Source organism: Pan troglodytes, chromosome 7 (genome assembly GCF_028858775.2).
Source record: "Pan troglodytes isolate AG18354 chromosome 7, NHGRI_mPanTro3-v2.0_pri, whole genome shotgun sequence".
Classification (NCBI taxonomy): Eukaryota; Metazoa; Chordata; class Mammalia; order Primates; family Hominidae; genus Pan; species Pan troglodytes.
The window spans coordinates 20,491,416-20,508,320 of record NC_072405.2 but is presented as its reverse complement, the minus strand read 5'-3'; the positions used below and the strand labels follow the sequence as shown (position 1 = coordinate 20,508,320).

The window sequence follows — 16,905 nt, the reverse complement described above, 5'->3', positions numbered from 1 at the left end:
GCCCAGGCTGGAGTACAATGACGCAGTCTCGGCTCACTGCAACCTCTGCCTCCAGGTTTCAAGTGATTCTCTTGCCTCAGCCTCCCAAGTAGCTGGGATTACAGGTGCGCAACACCACGCCCAGCTAATTTTTGTATTTTTGGTAGAGATGGGGTTTCTCCATGTTGGTCAGGCTGGTCTCGAACTCCTGACCTCAGGTGATCTCCCCACCTCAGCCTCCCAAAGTGCTGGAATTACAGGGGTGAGCCACCCTGACTGGCCAAGACAGTGCTTATTAATGCCTGAGATGCATTCAGGAGCACATGACCTGGCTGTGACTATTCTAACAAAGTTCCCCAAATGGGTGGCTCAGGACAACAGAAAGTCATTCTCTCCACTTCCAGAAGCTTGATGTCTGAAACGGGCAGGGCCGTGCTCGCTCTGAAGGCTCTAGGGATGAATCCTTCCTTGCCTCTTCTGGCTTCTGGTAGTTGCCGGCAATCCTTGGCTTGTGGCCACATCATTCCATTTTCTTCCTTCATTCTCATGTGGCCTTCTCCCCTGTGTGTCTCTGTCTCTTCTTCTCTTCCCATGAGGAATGCCATTATTACTCAATTTAAGGTCGACACACGCTATTCCAATATGTCCTCTTTGTAATTAGATCTGCAGTGATCCTATTTTCTTTTCTTTTTTTGAGATGGAGTCTTTCTCTGTTGCCCAGGCTGGAGTTCAGTGACACAATCTCAGCTTGCTGCAACTCTGCCTCCTGGGTTCAAGTGATTCTTCAGCCTCAGCCTGTGAAGTAGCTGAGATTACAGGTGCACGCCACCATGCCTAGCTAATTTTTGTGTTTTTAGTGGAGACAGGGTTTTGCCATGCTAGCCAGGCAGGTCTCGATCTCCTGACCTCAAGTGATCCTCCTGCCTCAGCCTCCCAAAGTGCTAAGATTACAAGCATGAGCCACCATGCCCTGCCCCTATTTTCTAATAAGGTCACATTCTGGGATTCCTGGTGAATGTGAATTTTTGGAGGACAGTATTCAGTCTAGCAAAAGGCAGAACATCCTCATTTTCTTCCCTACCTCAGAAATAAAGAAGTTAACTTCAACCCCTCTGAGAGAGAGAGGCTTCCTGAGATTCCAACAATCAATTATCCATATATTAGTCACAGAAGAGCACTAAGGGTTGTGCACAGCACATGGCCAGCCCGTTCTCAGAGTCTGTCAAGTTTAAGGTGAACGCTAATCCAGAATGGGTCTTAAAATGTATTTGGCATATCCTGGTCATTGTAAAATGTTCTCACATTGTGATGGCTGGGGCTTCCCTCTCCGGTGTAATCTGAGAAGTCAGACGTGACACAGCCTGGGTGAGGTGGGCCAAGCCGGGAACTGGGTTAGGAGGGAAGCTGGGGAATGATCTCCAAGGTCTCAGATCCCAAACTGGCTTTAGCCTGATTCACCCAGAGGGATCTCATAAAAATGCACATTCCGGGGCCCACCCCAGACCTAATGAATCAGAATTACCTGGGAAGGAGCCTGGGGAGCTCTGTTTTCAAAAGCAGCCCAGCCGAATCCTATGGTCAGACAGGGCTAGGAAACCGAGCTCAGTCTAGCGCGGTAGTTCCCAAACTCGTCTGTGCTTCAAAAAATACAGATGCTGATGTCCAGGCATGGTGGCTCATGCCTATAATCCCAGCAGCTTGGGAGGCTGAGGCGGGAGTATCGCTTGAGCCCAGGAGTTTGAGACTAGCCTGGAGAACATAGGGAGATACTGTCTCTATAAAAATTTTAAAAATTAGCCAGGCGTGGTGGTGCCCGCCTGTGATCCCAGCTACCGTGGGGGTTGAAGTGGGAGGGTTTCTTGAGCCCAGGAGTTGGAGCCTGTAGTGAGCTATGATTGTGCCACTGCACTCCAGCCTCGGTAACAGAGTGAGGCCCTGTCTCAAAAACAAAACAAAACAAAAAACGGATGCTATGTCCCATTCCAGAGGTTGAGGTTTAATTGTTCTTGGGTGTGGCCTGGGTTTTGGAAGATTTAAAGAAAAATCCCAGGTGATCCTAAAGTGTAGATGAGTTTGGAAACCACACATTTAAGGCACACTTGAATGGGGGAGCAGTGAGGTGGCGCGGGCTAGCCGGCCAGAACCCAGGAGTGGGCCAGTAGGAACCAGCATTGCAGAGGCTATTAGGGCTGGGAAGCATAGTGTCTGGGGCCCAGAAAAATGCTTCGATATGAATGCTTTAGACCTAAGACAATTGGCTCCTAAATGTGCAAACTGCAAGGCTGCAATGAATGCATGTTTAATGCTTTACAACACTGTCAAGGGATCAGCTACAACTCCGTTCTGAGGGCGTGATGCCTGAGATATGCCTGTAATGGGGGTTGATTTTAATGAATTTAATATGGTGTGGAGTGGGGCCTTCAAAAGTAAAGATGTCAGTTCTAAGTTGGTTGCAGGGTTCTGGGCAAAGGTCTTAAAACCCCATGGTGAGCAGATGGCCAATCCTGAACACCCCAATTTTAAAACAGGGCCTTTTTCCCAAGAGACTTTTTGAAAATAGCTCCTATTTTGAGGGGAGGAACCCTGGCTGGAGAGAGCCAGAGTTAAGCCCAGCTGAGAGGGGTTTGGTAGGCACGGGTCTGCCTGATCCTCACTGAAGCTTGATACTCAGGGTGAGCTTCCTAAACCAGTGCAGATTTGCTGGCCCGCTGAGCCTCCCAGATGAGAACCTGCATTTCAACAAGGTCCTCGATGCAGCAAAGTTTGAAATCTACTGGGCTAGAACACCCAGGGGACACAAATGTTCTCTGAAAACTAAGGAAAATAGGTAGGGTGTAGTGACTCATGCCTGTAATCCTTGTATTTTGGGATGCCAAGGCGGGCGGATCACCTGAGGTCAGGAGTTTGAGACCAGCCTGGATCAACATGGTGAAACACCATCTCTACAAAAAATACAAAAATTAGCTGGGTGCGGCCGGGCACAGTGGCTCATGCCTGTAATCCCAGCACTTTGGGAGTCCGACGGGGGCAGATCACGAGGTCAGGAGGTCGAGACCATCCTGGCTAACAGGGTGAAACCCTGTCTTTACTAAAAACACAAAAAAATTAGCCGGGCGTGGTGGCAGGTGCCTGTAGTCCCAGCTACTTGGGGGCTGAGACAGGAGAATAGATTGAACCTGGGAGGCGGAAGTTGCAGTGGCCCGAGATCGCACCACTGCACTCCAGTCTGGTGGCATAGTGAGGCTCCATCTAAAAAAATAAAAAATAAATAATAAATAATAAACATAAATACTGGGCTAGAAGGCCCAGGAGACCCGAAGATTCTCTCAAAACTAAGGAAAATAATCTAGGACACAAATATATTCTCTTCCTCCTTCTCCCCATTGCCCCCCTCCACCAGTAATCTTTATAGACTCAAATTGAGTTGATGTTCTATAATCAATTCTCGTCACTTTTATTTGTATTTATTTATTTTAGAGATGGGGGTCTCAGTATGTTGCTCAGGCTGGTCTCAAAGTCCTGGGCTCAAGTGATCCACTTACATCGGTCTCCCAAAGTGCCGGGATTACAGGTATCAGCCGCTGCACCTGGCCGTCACTTTTATTTTTGATGTTCAAATTATAATCTAATGCCTGTGAGACCATAGATTCTTTTTATGCACTCAACACATTTTCGTGTTTACCTTACATTTGTATTACAGAAAAATTCTGTTTTTTCCACTTGTTTCTATTTGATAATGAAGCCCTCTGTGCCTATCACCAGCCTCAGCCGCCATCATCTCATTACCAATCTGGGTTATTTTGAAGCAAATATCTTCTAATATTTAGCCGGTGTCCATCCTAAATGAATGTTTAGAATAGTTGTTTCACTGGAAACAAGGTCAAAACAAATACATTTTACATTTTTAGGCCAGTCTTGAAAGCAAGTGTAAAACCATGTGTGGGGTAGGAGGTGGAACTAGCCTCTCAAGGTGGGGCCTGGATACCAGACCCAATTGAGGACTAACTAAGACAGATTCCATAATGAATAACACCAGGAAGTGGGAATATAAAGGTCCATTGTGAAGGATGGCTACCATAATTTTTTGATCAACTAGTTTTCAAACCTGACTGCAGCTGAGAGAGATTTGTTTTTGCTTTTTTTTTTTTTTTTTTCAGAAATAGGGTCTTGCTATGTTGCCCAGGCTGAACTCAAACTCCTGGGCTCAAGTGATTCTTCTGACTCAGCCTCCTGAGTAGCTGAGACTATAGGTGTGTGCCACTGTGCCCAGCAAGATTTTAAAAAATACGTAAGCCCGGACACCACTCTAAACCAACTAAATCAGAATCAGATATAGTGAAGTCATTAATCATTTTGCTCCTGGGTCTTTATGATAGTTTTGTTCCTGGGAAACTCCTGGGAATGTGGTAGAGAGAGAGAAAGAGATGGGAAAATAAGATTTTAAGAAGTGTTGCTATGCATTTTGAAAATAATTTCTCTTTGGTGTTTGTCTTGAGGGACGGCGGTAAACATTTCGATTCCCTTTAAGTATGCTTGCATGCTGGAATGATGGTTCCTTGAATGTAGCATCGAACTGGCATTGGTCCACATGGCAGCCAGCGTGAGGCTTTATGCCACATTTATAAAACATGAATGTCATGAGCCCAGTCTCAGGGACCTTACAATTTGGAGGGTTAGGTCAGATCCACAAATCTCTTCTATCTCATGGTAAAGGAAACCTGGCGTGTAGCAGGAGAGGGCGTGATAACCATAACATATTGCATGATCAATATTTGTATTCTTCTTAGCAATATTAAACTTTTTGACCCCCTCCATTGTGTCATCAATTTGCTTAATACAGTTTCTTCCTCAGCGTCGGTGTTAAGGCCTGACATAAGCTGTTTGAAACCCAGGAACGTACCCCACCCATCATCTTTGGCCTAGTTAACACCTCCCCTCCCTGCGTGGTGGTTTGGAGAACCTGCTTGTTCCTCATCCCACTGATCCCAAACCCAGGACACCCCACAGCTGCTGACCATGATTAAACCTAACGGAGATTTAATGCCATTAAATCAGAAGAAATTCTGATTCTCAGGGACTGACATTCATTCACTTAAATACTTGTAGAGTCGGCCAGGTGTGGTGGCTCACACCTGTAATCCCAGCACTTTGGGCAGCCCAGGTGGGTGGATCAGGAGGTCAAGAGTTCGAGACCAGCCTGGCCAATATGCTGAAACCCCGTCTCTACTAAAAATGCAAAAATTAACTGGTGTAGCTGTGCGTGCCTTTAATCCCAGCTATTCAGGAGGCTGTGGCAGGGGATTTGCTTGAACCTGGGAGGTGGAGGTTGCAGTGAGCCAAGATTATGCCATTGCATGCCAGCCTGGGCAGCCGAGTGAGACCCTGTCTCAATAAACAAAAAACCCAAAAACTTGCAGAGTGAATTTAGGAAACCATGAAGTCCAGAGTTTGATCCTATGCCTTCCTTTTTCTCTTTCTCAAATATTTTGAGCCAGGTACTATCCTAGACTGTCTTGTGATATTTGCAATCTAGGAGAAGGTAGGAGAGAGAACTAAGAACAGAGAGCATGTTCTGAGATGTCTGCTGTGTTTGCAGGTACCTTCCCTCAATTTCCCTACTCACTGGCCATGCTGGAAAGCAGGTCTTGGAGCCATATTTGTACCATGGTACTTCCCCTCCCTATACTGAAATGGTTGGCCGGAAGAACAATTGTCATTCTCTCTCTCTCTCTCTCTCTCCATCTCCCTCTCTCCCTCCCTCCCTCCCTCCCTCTCCAAGATATCCAGTAACTGACTGATCAGCTGGTGGTGGGCTCTGCTGGCTGCCATGATGGGCCACCAGCAAAAAGGGAAAATTGGTTGTGAGTGAGAAGAAGAGATAAGAAAGTCCACAGGGCTGATAAGAAAGACCATGGGCTTCCGGGTGCGGTGGTTCACGCCTGTAATCCCAGCACTTTGGGAGGCCAGGATGGTCGGATCACGAGGTCAGGAGATGGAGACTATCCTGGCTCACATGGTGAAACCCCATCTCTACTAAAAATACAAAAATTAGCTGAGTGTGGTGGCGGGTGCCTGTAGCCCCAGCTAATTGGGAGGCTGAGGTGGGAGAATGGCGTGATCCCCAGGAGGTGGAGCTTGCAGTGAACTGAGATCACACCACTGCACAGCAGCCTGGGCGACAGAGCGAGACTACGTCTCAAAAAAAAAAAAAAAAAAAAAAAAAAAAGAGACCATGGGCTTCTGAGAGCAAGAAAGAGGAATTTTGGTTTCTGTAACTGCATTTTCCATTCTCTCATGGCTCATTTGTTTCTTGTGCCCATGAGTTTGCCTGTTAGAGCTAAGGTGTGCTCCTTGTCCTCAAGCTCATGCAAATGGGTTCCTGTTTCTTACAATCATTGTTCCCAGATATGGATGGTGACTGATGTTCTACTAAATGCTGAAAAAAAGCAGAGTGGAAGCACAGAAAAGAGGGCTTCTCTGAGGAGGTGACGTTAGAGCCCAGTTGGAAGACAGGAGTAAATGTGCACCATGATTTTTTAGGATTAAAACCAAGTATGTCACTGCTTGGGCACATGTAGATAGAGGTGATTTAACAGTAAAGTGTCCCAGTCGTACCCATTGTCAGTTACCTCACCAAAGGGATTATGTAGCCCTGAGTTTGCTTAGTGCTTATTTATTTTAGGTTGTTGTTTATCCAAACCTCTTAAATGATAAGTGTTTGGAACAAGTAACAGCATCGTTCATTGATGTTGTGGACAAACCACTATTTTATTACTCAAGACTGGGTAATTTATAAAGAAAAAGAGGTTTAATGGGCTCACAGTTCCATGTGGCTGAAGAAGTCTCGAAATCATGGTGGAAGGCACAAGGAATGTCTTACATGTTGGCAGACAAGAGTGATGAGAGCTATTTTGGTCATTGTTCGCTGGCCATAGAATTTAATTCTATATTTTGAACTAAGATGACAGCCAGGCACACAAGACGGTTACAGGTCTGTCTTTTGTTTTTGACGATGATGATGAGGATGATGATGATGATGATGATGATGATGATGATGAAATGGCTGACATGGTTGATGACTTGCTTTTTCTCATCATCTCAGACCTAGATTTTTGGCTGGACTATTGGCTTGGGATAGATGAAAATCATTCCTTGTATCCCCTTATCTTAAAGTCAAGACTGAACCAGCCTCCAGACTCAAGCCTTCATGGGACTTCAGATACCATGAGGAATGGGTGTCCCTGCAATATTGTCATGACTGTCAAAAGTGTTATTGGAGCTAGGCAAGTGGGCGCTGTTCTGTCATTCCATCCTGCTTAGATTTCCCATTCAACACCAGTCTTATTTCCTTTTTTTTTTTTTGACAGAGTCTCGCTCTGTCTTCTAGGCTGGAGTGCAGTGGTGGGATCTCGGCTCACTACAGTCTCCACCTCCCAGGTTTAAGTGATTCTTGTGCCTCAGCCTCCCACGTAGCTGGGATTGAAGGTGCACGCCATCAAACCTGGCTTTTTTTTTTTTTTTTTTTTTTTGTACTTTTAGTAGAGACAGGGTCTGGCCATGTTGGCCAGGCTGGTCTTGAACTCCTGATCTCAATTGATCCACCTACCTCGGCCTCCCAAAGTGCTGGGATTAAAGGTGTGAATCACTGTACCTGGCCCCATTTCCTCTTATACCATAAGTCATTGCCTGCAGATGTGTTTTCTCCATTAGTTTGCAAAAGCTTCCTGAGAGTCGGTCTGTGCCTCATTTATTCTGGAATCTCCCTGGCACAAAGCACAGGGCTTTATCTTCAGTAGGAATCCAACAAATGTTTAATTTCATTCAACAGCTCCTCTTACCACTGCCCCCACCTTATTTGCAGGTGGCTAAGTACAATCGGAACAAGTAGGTATCATAAGATTTAGTCCAGAGTCAATTTGAGGAGAAATTACTTTAGTGATATGAAAAGAAACCATGCTATTGAGTCAGAATACTTCTGAGAGTATCCCCTGTCCAAGCATTTGCTGAATTTCTATCTACTAATTTTCAGGTGGAACAGTATGGTTGCGGAGAGTCCATTTGGACATAGATACACTTTCATGCATTCATGTCTTTAACAATAATTTGTGGCCCTACTGTGTTTGTGCACTAACTCCTTGGAACCTACCACATAAGCTATATCTGTATTTTCCTTGTAATTTGGGACGTCCAATGCTTCATTAAGCTCACATGCCTGAAACTAATAAAGAAAATAGCTCGTTAACCAGCTAGTATAAAAGTAGCCACCAAATCAAGTCAATCACCTGCCTTAAATCAGCCCAGTACTCCCATCTTGAGCGGAGAAGCCCATTCTGAATCACAGTCAAGACATTGATGGAAAAACAGCTCCCTCTGGGGATCAAAACCACGCTCACTCCAAATCCTCCTCCCCAGAGTTCTACTCATTGCTCACCCACTGAACCCAGAACAAACCAGAAGTGCTTGAAATGAGGACGGGTAGCTCCGTGTACCAATCGGAATTTAAAACTGTATCAATTCCTGCTGTAGAAATGAAGCGTCTCCTCAGGACCAGCATTCCACGAAGGCAGCCCTTTTCTGGATGGAGAAAACAGAACCTGAAGACACCCGTTTCCCTAAACTGCTCCTGCTCATGTGTAAGTACAAATGAAAAATGCTGAGGCTGCTTCTGTTGGCATTGCTTTTTAATTACAGCCATCAATAAATCATTTTATCCTTGAACAAGACTTGAGAATGACCCGAAGGCAGAGGCACAATTCCTTAGGAATTAGACCAACAGAGAATGGGCTATCTCTCTTCCCACCCCTTCTCTTACTCTGCTGTCAGAAACAGAAACGTACTCTGTGAGTAGCTGGGATTAGACGGCCACACTTGAGTTCCATCTGGGGGTTCTGTTAACACAGTTTTACCCCAGCCTGCCTTGATGGCCACTGCCACACAAGCTGCATCTGTTCTTTCTTCTGCGCCTTTTGTTACTTCGTTGTTTTTCCTCTTTCTAGTGTAGTGAGCTGAATGGTGGCTTTGCACAAGATATATCCAGATCCTTGTGCCTAGAATCTGTGGAGGTGGCATTATTTGGAAAAACGGTCTCTGCAGATGTAATTAAGTTAAGGATCTTGAGATTCTCCTGGAGTAATTTAGGTAGGTTGCACATCTAAAGACAAGTGTCCTTATAAGAGGACACTTTTGTCTGGGCGCAGTGGCTCATGCCTGTAATCCCAGCACTTTGGGAGGCCGAGGCGGGTGGATCACCTCAGGTCAGGAGTTTGAGACCAGCCTGACCAACATGGAGAAACCCCATCTCTACTAAAAATACAAAATTAGCCGGGCATGGTTGCGCATGCCTGCAATCCCAGCTACTGGGGAGGCTGAGGCAAGAGAGTTGCTTGAACCCAGGAGGAGGAGGTGGCAGTGAGCTGAGATCATGACATTGCACTCCAGCCTGGGCAACAAGAGTGAAACTCCGTCTCAAAAAAAAAAAAAAAAAAAAAAAAAGGACACTCTTTTTCATGCGCCTCCGTGTGAAGAGACCACAAAACAGGCTTTTTGTGAGCAATAAGGCTGTTTATTTTACCTGGGTGCAGGTGGGCTGAGTCCAAAAAGAGTCAGTGAAGGGAGATAGGAGTGGGGCTATTTTATAGGATTTGGGTAGGTAAAGGAAAAAGGGGGGTTCTCTGGCAGGCAGGAGTGGGGGTCACAAGGTGCTCAGTAGGGGAGCTTTTGAGCCAGGATGAGCAAGGAGAAGGAATTTCACAAGATAATGTCATCAGTTAAGGCAGGAACAGGACATTTTCATGTATTTTGTGGTGGAATGTCATCAGTTAAGGCAGGAACCGGCCATCTGGATGTGTACATGCAGGTCACAGGGGATATGATGGTTTACCTTGGGCTCAGAGGCCTGACGTTCCTGTCTCCTTATATTAAAAAGAAAAATAAAATGAAATAGTGGTAAAGTATTGGGATGGTGAAAATTTGTGGGGGGTGGTATGAAGAGATAATGGGCGACGTTTCTCAGGGCTGCTTCGAGCGGGATTGGGGTGGCATGGGAACCTAGAGTAGGAGAGATTAAGCTGAAGGAAGATTTCGTGGTAAGGGCTGATATTGTGGGGTTGTTAGAAGAAACGTTTCTCATTTAGAATTATGGTGATGGCCTGGATACAGATTTTTATGAATTGAAAAACGGAATAAGAGAAGGAGAAAAACAGGTATTGAAGGACTAAGAATTGGGAGGAGCTAGGACATCTAATCAGAGAGTGCCTAAGGAGGTTCAGCATAGCCTTGCCAGCAAAGATTATTTTTTTAAGAGTTAAGAGTGGTGGTTTGGGGATAGCACCAGGAGATATCAGCTGTGATGGCTTGCAGAAACACTGTAAACCACCAGTGTAAACAAGAGCAGGGCATATATGAGTAGTTGAGAACGGTGAATAGGTGTATGACTAGACAGAAGATAGTAGAGATGACAAGTTTTTTGGGGCACAGTCCAAGTTGGTCTTGTGTGTGGAATGAGACTGGGGCCTAATAAAAAGGAGCATCTATACAGGAGATCCAATGGGTATCGGGGGACCTGCCCCGATAATCACGTAGGTTCTTTTCTATTTTCCTAAGCGTCGACTGGCTTGAGAAATAAAAGGACAGAGTACAAAAGAGAAATTTTAAAGCTGGGCGTCTGGGGGAGACATCACACATTGGTAGGATCCGTGATGCCCCACAAGCCACAAAAACCAGCAAGTTTTTATTAGGGAGATTCAAAAGGGGAGGGAGTATACGAATAGGTGTGGGTGACAGACATTAAGTACTTAACAGGGTAATAGAATATCACAAGGCAAGTGGAGACAGGGCGAGATCACAGGGCCAGAGGACCGAAGTGAAATTAAAATTGCTAATGAAGTTTTGGCACCATTGTCATTGATAACATCTTGTAAGGAGACAGGGTTTTGAGATCAACCGGTCTGACCAAAGTTTATTAGGCGGCAATTTCCTGTTCCTAATAAGCCTGGGAGCGCTATGGAGACTGGAGTTTATTTCACCTCTGCAATCTCAACCATAAGAGACAGGTACGCCCCGGGGGGGCCAGTTCAGAGACCTACCCCTAGGTGCGCATTCTCTTTCTCAGGGGTATCCCATGCTGAGAAAAAGAATTCAGCGGTATTTCTCCCATTTGCTTTTGAAAGAAGAGAAATATGGCTCTGTTCTGCCCGGCTCACCGGCGGTCAGAGTTTAAGGTTATCTCTCTTATTCCCTGAAAAATTGCTGTTATCCTGTTCTTTTTTCAGGATGCCCACATTTCATATTGCTCAAACACACATGCTGTACAATTTGTGTAGTTAACGCAATTATTACAGGGTCCTGAGATGATATACATCCTTCTCGGCTGACAGGATTAAGAGATTAAAGCAAAGACAGGCATAGGAAATCACAAGGATATTGATTGGGGAAGTGATAAGCGTCCATGAAATCTTTACAATTTATGTTTAGAGATTGCAGTAAAGACAGGCACAAGAAATTACAAAAGCATTAATTTGGGGAACTAATAAATATCCATAAAATCTTCACAATCCACGTTCTTCTGCCATGGCTTCAGCTGGTCCCTCCGTTTGGGGTCCCTGACTTCCCGCCACAAATGGGCTGTACCTTGTAGCATTCCGAGGACAGGCTTGAATTCTGAGAAAGGAAAGTGGTAAAAGTATTGTCCAGTCCTTTTTAAGTTGGTGGCTGAGCTTGGTAAGGTGTGTTTTTAAAAGACCATCAGTCTTTTCTACCTTTCCTGAAGACTGAGGACTGTAAGCGATAAAAAGGTTTCACTGAATACTAAGAGCCTGAAAAAATACTTGGCTGACTTGATTAATAAAGGCCGGTCTGCTATCGGACTGTATAGAGGTGGGAAGGCCAAACTGAGGAATTATGTCTGACAGAAGGGAAGAAATGACCCTGGTGGCCTTCTTATACCCTGTGGGAAAGGCCTCTACCTATCCAGTGAAAGTGTCTACCTAGACCAAGAGGTATTTTAGTTTCCTGACTCGGGACACGTTGAGTAAAGCTAATTTGCGAGTCCTGGGTGGGGGCAAATCCCTGAGCTTGATGTGTAGGGAAGGGAGGGGGCCTGAAGAATCCCTGAGGAGTAGTAGAATAGCAGATGAAACACTGAGAAGTTATTTCCTTGAAGATAGATTTCCACGATGGAAAGGAAATGAGAGGTTCTAAGAGGCAGGCTAGTGGCTTGTACTATAGCATAGCCTGCTTTTGCTGGTGTGTGGCAATTAGGCCTGGTGGAACTGACATCAATAAACTAAGTGTGGTCAGGGTGAGAAACAGGGAAGAACATAATGTGGGGAAATGGGGTGAACGTCAGGTGGATCAGAGAGATGCAGTCATGAGGGTCAGGTGTGGTATCAAGAATAATGGGAGAGGCCGGATTGAAGTCCGGGCCAGGAACAATGGTAATTATGGGAGACTCAACAAAGAGTGAGTACAGCAGAAGGAGCCGGGGAGCAGAATGTATATGTGGCAGGTGTGAGGAAGGAAATACATTTTGGAAATTATGAGAGCTGTAGAGAGTGAGTTGAGCATAGTTTGTGATTTTAAGGGCCTTTAAAAGTATTAGGGTGGCAGCAGCTGCTGCACGGAGACACAACGGCCAACCTAAAACAGTAAGGTCAAGTTGTTTGGACAAAAAGGCTACAGGAAGCGATCCTCGTCCTTGTGTAAGAATTTCATCTGCACAGCGCTGCAGTTCGGCTGTGTGTAATGAAAACGGTTGGGATGAGTCACGGAGAGCTAGTGTAGCAGGACGAGTTCCAGACAGAACTCCTCAGACACCGGATTAAAGAAGGAAGATTTTTTTTTTTGGCCGGGAGCGTCGGCAGACTCGTGTCTTAAGAGCGGAGCTCCCTGAAAAAGAAATTCCTAGCCCTTTTAAGGGCTGACAACTCTAAGGGTTCTACGTGAAAAAGTCATAATAGATCAAGTAAGCCTGAGGAACGTGACTGGGGGCTACATACATCAGCTAACAGAACAAAAAATTTTGACAGTGCTTTCTCATACAATGTCTGGGATTTACAGATAACACCAGTAGTTTGGGTCAGGGGTTAATATTATTGTTATTTTAACCACCAGGGTCAGGTGGTGGCGCCAAAGTCGTCTAAGTCTTTATTTTACTTCTGTTTTTTCCAGCTTTTTGCTTTCTCCCTTTTTTGCTGTCTTATAAACTAGGGAAAAGGGGAGGTTGAAGAGAAACTGGGAAGGACAACAGGAGACGTGGTGGTCTCACACCATATTTCCCCCCTTTGAGCATTTTCACTTTTTAGTGGGAGTTCCCACTCTCATCTTTACTTTTTGAGTGTCTCTGTGAGATAGAGCGATAGTGACTTATATAATACACGTGTGCTGAAGTTTTCTGATGAACCAAAGTAGCAACAAAATCTTTTATCATTTGAAAAAGCAAGGGTAATACACAGGGGAGCAGTAAGCAAGTTCCTATCACTAGCAGTACACCTACAATGAGGGTTTTAAATCTTCCTATAGCTGGAAACCATTTTTCAAATAAAGACTCAGGATTAAACTCGTGCCAAACCTGTACAGGCACATGTGCAACCTTTGTCATGTCCCTGACTATGTTTTTAACCACCTGTCCTTGATCATTTATTTGTAGGCAGCAATTGGTTAAGTTAAATTTTCCACAAACTCCTTCAGCTACTAGCAAGTAGTCTAAGGCCGGTCTATTCTGATAGATAGCACTCCTCATTTGGGTTTCTTGCCAAGCTAAAACAGTGAAAGCTCTGCCAGTTTCATTAGTAATTATTTCTTAGACGGACTGCAACCGTATGATTCAATTGAGCATGTAGATGGGGGTTCGGTATCCCCATGAGCCATCTTGTGCCCATGTGGCAGGCCCATAATTCTGTATGATCCTTTCAGGGGGCCACTCATTATCTTTCCAGTTTCCTATAACTATGCCTTTCTTTTCTTGGGAGGCGTAGACAGGGAAACCTAGGAGCTCACCCGTTTTTATGGGTAATAAGAAAAAGGACGGCTTAATAGTGCCAACAACACAACTGCCTGCCCATTTATTAGGTAACCGAATGTAGGCTCTGTGCCTACATATCTAGTATAGTCCAGCGGGAACCGTCCAGTCCTGATGAGATTCTGGATGAGCCTAAGCAGTTTTTAATTTAGAAAATTTACTAAATGGATTCTTTTCAGTGTGGTTTAGGCCCTACTAAGTAATTGTCTTTGTTGTGCTGTTATACAACTTCTGTCCTATACAATTAAGCTTTCCTACAGGGATGATAAAGTCTTTCCCTTCTCTAGCTATACAGTATTGTCTAATAATTGAGGTTTCCAGGACCTATAAGTTGCTAGCTTCGGCCTTCTGAACTGGGATTATGTCAGGAGCTGGATCAGTAGGCACCAACTCTCGGGCTTCCCAAGGCCATCTGTCTCCGATAGTGCTTCCTCCGCATACATAACAATAAGTAACATTAAGTAAGAAAATTACATTTTCTGCTAATTGGAGAAACAAATTTTTTGTCTTTTTCGGAAGTTCTGGTGCTGGCAGATTCAGCTCCTCATAAAAGGTTTGAAATACTGGTTTGGGAGAGCACTTGTGGACCTCCCCTCTAATTAAAATGGCAACTTGAGGGTTTAACCCTGTCCTATTGATCCCCAGGGTTACACTTTCTCCCTTTTTCCAAAGGGGATCTAGGGGATTGGTAATTATTAGTTCTAGTGGGTTACAGTGACCGGCAGCACAGGAGGGGTTGGCTTCCCCCTTCTGAAGATAAACCGAGTCTTTTTGTTCTTTTTTTAAGTAGCCTAAATAACACATGGCCAATAGGCACAATTTTTACAAACCCCTGACTCATGACAAACATATTTATTTTCTACTCTTTAGCTCCTTTCTCAGTTAAGAGAACCACATCCTATTTCTAGCTTTTTACTGTTAATGGCTGCACAAGCATCAAATCTTAAAGTTATTTGCTTGGGGATTTCTTTTTCTTCTGTTCTAGTTATTATTTTACTTGTGTCACCTAGGAAAAGGCCAGTTCTTCTTCTTATTTCAAAAACGGCGGTTGCAGGGGGCTCAGATGGGTTATAACACACATCAGATCGGTCATTTCTTGGGCTACATACCTTGTACTGAGTGGCATTATACAAACAAGTTTCTTTTAATGTTTCCATACATTCATAATAACTATAGAACAGAAAGATTGTTTTAATTTGCTGTCCTACTTCGGTGACCTGATGAATACACTGGGAACAGTCCCCATTTTGAGTAAGGTCAGTTGAAGCCCTTAATGTATAAGTCCAAAATTTAAGAAAAATGAATGTAACGATCAGCTTCCTCATGCTTCGGCCGTGCTTGGACCAGTCAGCTTCCGGGTGTGACTGGAGCAGGGCTTGTCATCTTCTTCAGGGTCACTCTGCAAGGGTTGTCTGGGCTTGGTCTTGCCTCCCAGGTTTCAGGGGCTGCAGGTTTTACATGGCTGTGGTGGATCCAGGCTCGGATTCCTTCTACCTTCACAGCGGTGGGAGTGGTCAGGACGACAGTCTGGGGTCCTTTCCACCGTGGACACAAAGAGGCTACTTTCCAGTCCTTGATCCACACTCGATCATCTGGGGAGAAAGGGTGAACTGGGGAGAATAAGCTAACAGGGCATCTCTCATTTACCCAGGCTGAGATTGTTTGTGTAATTTTTCCTAAAACCGGTAGCTGTCGCTGTAATTCAATTTCACCTAACTCTCAGGGAGTGCCTGGAAGTCCCCGCAATATAGGAGGGGGCCTATGATATAATATTTCATAAGTGGAATATCCTGTTCTTTTAGAAGGGGTACATCTAATTTTAAATAATACCATAGGGAGAGCCTGTATCCATTTTAATCCTGTTTCCTGACATACTTTCTGTAAACTATTTTGAAAGTTCGATTCATTCATTCCACCTTTCCAGAACTCTGAGGCCAGTAGGCAGCATGCAGTTTCCATGTGATCCCTAATATCTTTGCCGCCTTCTGTACTAAGTCAGCCACAAACGCTGGCCCGTTATCTAAGCCGATCCATAAGGGCAGTCCAAATCTAGGAATAAGATCTCGAAGAAGCACACGAGTTACTTTACGAGCTTTCTCAGTTGGTGTTGGATAAGCCTCCAGCCACCCAGAGTAGGTACACCCAAGAACTAGTAAATACTTGTTACCTCTACACTTTGGCATCTCTGTGAAGTCCACCTGGAGATCTTCAAAGGGGCCTGCTCCATAAGCTTGTATGCCGGGTGGAACGGCTGGACATTGCCTCGCATCATGCTGTCGGCAGGTAACACACCACTGCGTCACCGTTTTGGCAAGGGCTGACAAATGCGAGATGTAGAAATACCAGACTAACAACTTTTCAAGTCATTCCTGACCTCGATGGGTGATTTCATGCACAGCCAGTAAAACTGCAGCTCCTAGCAGCTGTGGCACAGCTACTCTCCCATCCAGTAACCGAATTCATCCTTCCTCCATCACTTGTGCTCTCTCAGCCTGGAGAAAGTCCTTTTCTTCTTTAGAATAAGTAGGTACAAGATCAGGTGCTTGAGGGAGCAGGGGGGCTGTGAATGATGCCCGGAAGGGGGCAGATGCTGCTTTTCGAGCCTCTAAGTCAGCGCGGGAATTCCCTAAACCCACCAAGGTGGAAGCTCGCTGGTGTCCTCTGCAATGCATAACTGCCACCTTGTGGGGTTTCCATACTGCTTGTAATAATTGCAAGATTTGTTCTTGATGTTTTATGTCTTTTCCCCCAGAGTTCAATAGGCCCTTTTCTTTATATAATGCTCCATGCACTTGAAGGGTGAAAAAGGCATACTGAGATTCAGTGTAAATGTTGACATTCTTAGCTTCACTAAGATTCACTGAGTTCTAAGGCCTGAATTAAAGCAATGAGTTCAGCTTTCTGAGCTG

General features: G+C 44.9%; 1 protein-coding gene and 1 non-coding gene across 9 annotated transcripts in view; one reads left to right on the top strand and one right to left on the bottom strand.

Moving 5' to 3' along the window:
• LOC129135662 (uncharacterized) overlaps window positions 1-16,905 on the top strand; it is a 97,956-nt gene that overhangs the window by 34,737 nt on the left and 46,314 nt on the right. For 6 of the 7 annotated variants that reach the window (XR_010159171.1, XR_010159175.1, XR_010159174.1 and 3 more), the window contains one exon: window positions 8,506-8,612. The exons of the other annotated variant lie outside the window; for it this stretch is intronic. This is a non-coding gene — a transcript (uncharacterized LOC129135662). The remainder of the gene's footprint in view (window positions 1-8,505; window positions 8,613-16,905) is intronic. 7 annotated transcript variants of the gene reach the window in all.
• The window catches only part of LOC100612345 (uncharacterized), an 84,620-nt gene continuing 78,337 nt past the window's right edge, over window positions 10,623-16,905 (bottom strand). For both annotated transcript variants that reach the window (XR_008536619.2, XR_008536620.2), the window contains one exon: window positions 10,623-11,637. The gene's annotated coding sequence lies outside the window, so the exon portion shown is untranslated. The remainder of the gene's footprint in view (window positions 11,638-16,905) is intronic.